The 7,500-nt window shown below is 34.9% G+C and overlaps 1 protein-coding gene across 2 annotated transcripts in view; it reads left to right on the top strand.

Moving 5' to 3' along the window:
* Positions 1 to 3,302: 3,302 nt before the first annotated feature.
* The window catches only part of LOC137653660 (actin, larval muscle-like), a 19,938-nt gene continuing 15,740 nt past the window's right edge, over positions 3,303 to 7,500 (top strand). The window contains exon 1 of one of the 2 annotated variants that reach the window (XM_068387234.1): positions 3,303 to 3,456. The gene's annotated coding sequence lies outside the window, so the exon portion shown is untranslated. Of the gene's footprint in view, positions 3,467 to 7,500 lie in introns of both variants that reach the window. The other variant, XM_068387236.1, reaches the window with a different exon arrangement.

The raw sequence follows: 7,500 nt of genomic DNA on the forward strand, positions 1-7,500 counted from the left end.
CCTCGCTATTGATCGGTTACTTGTGTTCGTTACGGAAATTCCAGAGTATGATGTAAGCCGGGTAAATCTGTATATAATGTAGTACATTTTTTTCTTTCGGAAATATTTGATAAATTACGCTCAACTGTTATATAATTATTTAGCTTTTTATATATAACAAATTTATTGCACATGTGTACTGCCTTCATTTTGGCTTTCTTATCCCATCCATACATCACTTGATCATAGGAGAAAATTATATGAACTGTAAAATCTTCGAACGAATTCCCGAATTTGTATAATCGGAATTATAATTGTCTTTTTAGCTAAAATATTTCATAAAAAATGCTGTGGATGATTTATTTCTTGTTTTGTTGACTAAAAGGCGAAGGTTCTTGCAAGGTAATCACTGATTTGTACCTTAGAATATATGACTTGCAGTAGCCTTAACTACTACTTTTTCAGACTTCGTGATCTTCCGAATATATATATATATATATATATATATATATATATATATATATATATATATATATATATCTATATATATCTATATATATATATATATATATATATATATATCTATATATATATAATCTATATATATATATCTATATATATATATATTTATATATTCATATGTATATATATATATATATATATATATATATATACAGTATATATTATAATGTATTATACATCTATATTATATATACACTGTAAATGTATTCATACAAATATTTTATTTATATATACAGACATATATGTGTATATATGTATATTCTATATATATGTACTCTATATATAGTATATTATAATGTATTATACATCTATAATGTTTGCATATATGCACCTATGTATATATATGTGTGAATGTATGTATATTCTATTTATGGGAGCTGCGTGTTCTGTTGTCTTTTTAGAAGAGGTTGCTATCGCCATGCCCTTCTTCACGAGGGTTACAATCCAATACGGTCAACGAACAACTATACTTATTTTTTTTTAATGAGACGCATTTGCAATGACTCGCAGCGGTGCCCTTTTAGCTCGGAAAAGTTTCCTGCTAGCTGATTGGTTAGAATGATCTTGTCCAACCAATCAGCGGTCAGGAAACTTTTCCGAGCTAAAAGGGCACCCTTGCGAGTCGGTGCATATCTGCCTCACTAAAAAAGAATTGAATATAGATACCTATTTCATAACTTGGATGAACAAAGGCACATTATTATGTATTCAGTGGGACAGGCGTAAAGTATTCCGGCCTAATCCCGGCTCAAACCATATCCTCTGGACTGTTGCTGGTGATATGAACGTCTTCACTATCGATATGCAGGTACTCTGCTTTAAACACACACACACACACACACACACACACACACACATATATATATATATATATATATATATACATATACTGTATACATTTGTAAAACAAGTGCCGTGATTAGTCTCTCTCTCTCTCTCTCTCTCTCTCTCTCTCTCTCTCTCTCTCTCTCTCTCTCGGTCCTCATGTGGGTGTGGGTGCATATGTAAAATTTATTGCATTAGTTTTTGTGTGTTGTTTAAGGAGAAAGGATGAAACCTATGACCGTGGTAGTCACAGCATCAATTTGTAGTCAGCCAGTCGATAAATCACAGTCGAAGGATTAACTTTCTTTTTATTTTATCTTTTTAAAAGATGTTTGGTCACCATTTTTTATTACTTTTAATTAGATATATCGACATTTTAGATTTTTTAGTTTTATATGTCGACAGTTATTTTCATTTTTATTTATATATGTTGACATTTTTTATTTTTAGTTATATATGTCAATTTTTTTTTTAGCTATTCATGTCAGCATATTATTTTTAGTTAAAGATGTGACGACACCATCCACAGAAAACTGTTAGAATTGACTAATTAGTTTACGCTATGAAGTGTCCCAACCGCTTTACTTCTACACCAGTAAAGTTGTACCCAAACCATATCATTAGGTATATCATGTTCTAAAGGAAATTTCTTTTAAAGTGACTTTACTGTTTTCTTGGCGCCTCAATTATAATATATAGTCCACTTTCAATGCAATAATAGTATTTGACAACAATGATAGCGGCGAAGAGAGAAAACCACTTTAATAGTACAGATATAATGTGTCCTACCTTTGCCAAGGTACGATTTGCCATATTAAAGTAAAGTAAGGTAAAATTGACCATAATATCTCGAATTCACTGACATTTTTAATCTATTCTTTCTAAACAAGAGAGATGCAAAGTTATTTGACATATATAGGCATAGTCACCCCCCCCTCTCTCTCTCTCTCTCTCTCTCTCTCTCTCTCTCTCTCTCTCTCTCTCTCTCTCTCTCTCTCTCTCTCCTATTGCAGCGAGCAATTGCTAAATTTGAATCACTGTAACGTGTTCGTCCTTGAATGGAAGGTTATCTTTACTATATTTTAAAAGAGGTTAATTATAAAAAGAAAAAAGCACGTAGAAATAACGTGCCAATACAAGTTTTATTAATTAAAAGAAAATTTATTTTAATATTATAAAGAAGATGAATATGATGTAAAATGCAAGAAGATTTGAGGCAAAAGGTAAAATTAAAAAGTTATTTCCCCCAAATTTTCCAATTTAGAGCTTTAATGTAACAGAGCTTTAGAGATCAGCGCTGAAGGGATCTGTCAGAGGCCCTCGAATAAAAATGACCTGGCGAGATACACAGCATCGAGGGGGAACGTCATCTTTGCCTGGTTGAGGGAGATGATTTTTTATCGAATCTTATATAGATTCCGTAAGCCAGGTGCTAATGCCATTTTCATGTGGGTGGAGAAAGGGAAGAGGGGGAAGTTGGAGAGGAGGAGATGGAGATGGAGAACTTGGGGAAGAGGAGATGGTAGAAAGGAGCAAGAAGCTACAAGGTCAAGCACGTATACGTTCATACATTTGTACGGTGCTCATTTACTTGGGAGGTGAAAATATGAATCCTCTTATCATATTATTTAAAGAAGCTTTTTAAGTTGACTATAAGCTATTTCTGTTAAATAGAAAATGTTTTAAATTTTGGCTGATCCCGTTTCATTTGTATTAATTTTGGCATGCCAAAAGAGAAATTGAACATCTGATTCGAAAGCTTGGGTCCTTATATGGAAGAAAATAAGTAAGAATACGCATCCAATTGAAACCACCTTCAGATCAGAGCGGAATCCAGGTAAAAACTCTCGTTACTCAAATCTTTATTCACATCTTATTTTTTTTTTCATTCACTTGGAGAAGTCGATCGCTATCGTCGCCGCTCATCCATCAGGCACCTTAATAGATGACGCATGCCGCAGCAACTCTGAAAACATACTTTACTACGTTGGCGTTTTAGAAGATTTGGGCATCCGGGCCAGAGGTGTCTTTAGGGTGCCTCCCTCAGACTACGGTTTCGTGAGCTATCAGTGAGAGCTCGGGTGTTGCGGAGTGAGAAAGAGAGAGAAGGAAAGGCTTGCTTTTTCAACGGTGAGTTGAGGTGAAGTGGAATCTTCTTCTCGTTACAAGTGGATATCGTATCGTGCTCTTTCCGAATTTTGCGAATTTTGTTCAGGTGACCCGTTTTTCTTCCTTACGTGTTCACTCGCGGGATCTGTTGGTGGAAATTTTTAATCGAAGTGAATTTTCTCGTTAGGTCTTTTTTTTTTCCAAGATTTTTGAGTTTTATTTATAGGACAATTTTTTTTTTTTTTGGTAATTTTGCTATTTTTGTTGTTGATATGAAATCATCTAGGTTTTCTACTCCGTTTACTTTCCATATCTCTCGGATGAATGTCTGTAATGAGTCATGACAGGCATGTTGTAGTGATTTTAACAGTGGACTTGAGTGAGTGTGACGTCATGAATTATGACAATTCTCTCTCTCTCTCTCTCTCTCTCTCTCTCTCTCTCTCTCTCTCTCTCTCTCTCTCTCTCTCCTCTCTCTCTCTCTCTCTCTCTCTCTCTCTCTCTCTCCAATATTTTTATTCTATTTCAAGAAAATAGCACAGTGAGATAATTTTCTTCAACTCCAATATAATTTTTGTTTTCATACTTTTTATTTAATAATAAAATGTTATCTTGAATAAATATGATGGTCTCATCGAACTTGAACGTACAGACCCAATTAAGTTGCATCATCACTAATTTCATCACCCCTGGCGTGAACTCTTGATTTTGCTCACTCTAACCTTAGTGACAATGAATGCATAGTGATACTAGTTTCTGCTCGATAGAAGTTGGCACAGTGGCGGTAAAAGGAATTAAGAGTGGCACTAACAAAGCTTTGAGCACTTGTGTCTATTTTTCTATAGTCACCACGAGGAAACGGTTCTTGCTAAGACGAGCCACAGATTTCTAGTCTGAGAGAGGATGGTATCTTGTCTTTGAAGGTGGATCTGTTTGTTCAAAGCCACTTTATTTTACTTAGCTTTATTTACATTGATTTAAAACTACGATATTTCCTTTTAGATTTAAGCTTCATTTTAATAATTTTCTTAAATATGTTTCTATTCTAAATCACCTTTGGATGTTTTTTCTTTCCTAGTGCGGTGGCGCGGAAGGATGGCGATAAGTGTAAAATCAGAACGCTTCCCTTTTTCATATTACATTTTGTTTTGAGGGTCTGTACATGAATGGGACCATGGTTAATGCCACATAAATCAAATATTGTTACTTGTGTAGTGAAGAGACTTTTTAATCTCAAATCCCTTTCGCGTGACGTTCGTAAATCTCTACAGGGATTTCAAGACTCTCTCTCTCTCTCTCTCTCTCTCTCTCTCTCTCTCTCTCTCTCTCTCTCTCTCTCTCTCTCTGTTAGAGCCTATTTTATTGATACGAGTTTATCCATACCTCTAAGAAACAAATCCTTCACAATCTCACGTAGCGGAAACACTGGAAACCTAGCCAGAAGAACCTTCTAGAACGAAGCATCGGCCATTTCAAGTTTAAATTTAACGTAATTTTAAGTCTACTGTTGCGAATCTATCTTTGTGCCACAACCATTAATATGTTAAGTTACAAATACTTAAATAGCTTAATTTTTTGGGTGTTTGTACAGAATAACCTTTATTGCGAAACAGAGATACTTTTCAGGTTGTTTCGTTGAGCGAAGGAAGGAAGAGAAAGAAGGCAAAGACGAAGGTCAGAGTGAAGGTGGCGACATTGGTTGTGGTAAATTCCTGAGGCTGAGCCACAGGTTGTTTGAGCTTGCTAAAAACGCAGGTAGTGGACCATGGTCGCTGCACATCCCTTGTTCGAAGCCAACTTCACTTCGTCTCTATATTTAAACGGAGTTTTATTATCTTTGATGGAATGATAATATGTTTGGTCTTCAAAGATTTTTATCTATAGAGCTTATATATGTATCAGTGGGAATGAGATTTAAATTGTTTGGGTAATTTTATGTAAATGATTATTATATCTCTATTATTAGTATATTCCTCTTAAGTATTTTGCGGATCATCACTCGTCAACACACTTACAGTAATGAATTGTTATAAAGTCAACTTAATAGTTTAAATTTCACAAGCTATAAATCATGTCTATATAAGGCTTTTATATGCCCTGAATATGAATTCTGATAAAGTTTTGAATGGTTTTACTTGTCTCCAAATGCTCTCAAACTTCTGTGTGATCGTCTCTCTTATAGAAGACTCCCTAAGTATTTTCTATTATTGTTCAAGAAAATGTTGATGTTAAAGTTTGACCTCTGTAATTTACTGCAATTTTATGGGAATTACATATAACGTTGGTTATATTATTCTGCTAATAGGATATGGGTTTTACTTGAGGGAATTTAAGTTGTATTGTGTTCCCTAACAATGAGTTTTGATTAATACATTCTTAAGAATTAAGTATATTAAGGGGTCATGTACCACAACAAGTTTATCGAGGCGCTTGGAGAATAATGGAACATTACAATATTAATATAGCCTGGAATATGGTCTAACCAAGTGTAATCGTTATACCAAAATTCTGTCCATTATCAAATGGAGATGAACGGCTGATGGTCTTTACTAGTTCACTTAGTATGCCTGTGAAGGGTACTGGTTGTTGCTGCCAAGATGCAAACCTTGGCTTGGATAATATTAATGGCACGCCTACAACTCATGGATATAGTAGTTTGAGAGTCAATAAGAGGGACCAGCGATGGGCCTCATGTAGATCATGTTATCACACATGCTTGGTGACATTAGGAATCTCACTCTAGTTTAGTCTTTTTTATGCTTGCCTATAGCTAGTTTAGGGATTTTGCAGCTTTACTAAGTCACTAGTCGCTGGTAATAAAGATATTGTACAGTATATAGATAAAACATTTACTACAAACCCAATGTTAAAGAGCATATTAGCTTTGTTGTGGAACTCCAACGTCTGAAAGTTCAAGGCCAACTTTTGATGGCTTACTATATCGAGCCAACTTTTGAGGAGGATTGGAAAATCAATTAATTATCATAATTTCCCTGAAAAATTGTATTGTGCTCATCAAGAAATATTTAAAAATGAACATGGAATTTAGGAGGGCATGGTATTGGAAAAGCTCATGAATTGTTTACTAGAATCTGTTGATAGAACAAATGTATGTCCTAAGAGTAAGTCTTTGATTAAATTATGATATCTGACTTATTTCCCTCCGAATCCCTACATGCGCCATCTCCAATGCCTTCTATCGAAGCACCCTCTTTCATTAAACCTCTTCTTTCCATATCATCCTTCACCTTATCTCGCCATCTAATTTTTTTTGACTCCCTCTCGATCTTCTCTCCGTAACAGGTTCCTTCCAAGCCCTCCTCATTCCCTTCATACCATTCATCCTCAACACGTGCCCACACCATCTCAGTCGTGACACACTTATCACGTTTATAACCTTTACTATGCCTGCCATTCTTCTTATTTCATCATTTTACAATCTTTCAAGCAGTGATATTCCTATAATCCCCTCAGCATATTCTCATCAGTTCTCTCAAGCTTTTCTTGCTCTTTTCGTCTTAGAGCCCACGTTTCCGAGCTATGAATTAACAGTGGTCTAATTACTTGGCTATAGATCTTGAATTTTAGCTTGATTGGCATTAAATTATCACATACCACTTTTGCTACCTCCCTTCACTTCCCCAAGGCTGCTTTTAGCTTATTCTCAACTTCAGCATCACATCCTTGCTCCTGACGTATTTACTGCTCACCATAGCTTCTGTCTAATCCACATTTACTCTCAAGCCACCCCTCTGCAAAGTCTCTTGCCACTTTACAACCCTTCTCTGTAAGTCTGACGTAATAAGTTTGATACTCTGATATTTTGACCTATTAATATAACTGTTTTTAGATTATCCTGTTTGTTACCATTTTAAGTGTTACCCCATTAGCCTATGAAAACAACTAATGTCAACAGTTACAACTTTTTTTTTTTTTCATTCAGATTTAATATTGGGGTTGCAACTATACATTTGCATCTAGTCACTTACTCCCAATATCCTGTCTTCACCTAATCTATGACACTTATTCTCTCATTTTTATATCTGTTGTCATACTGTATCTATT

This window comes from Palaemon carinicauda, chromosome 14, assembly GCF_036898095.1.
Source record: "Palaemon carinicauda isolate YSFRI2023 chromosome 14, ASM3689809v2, whole genome shotgun sequence".
NCBI classification, from domain to species: Eukaryota; Metazoa; Arthropoda; class Malacostraca; order Decapoda; family Palaemonidae; genus Palaemon; species Palaemon carinicauda.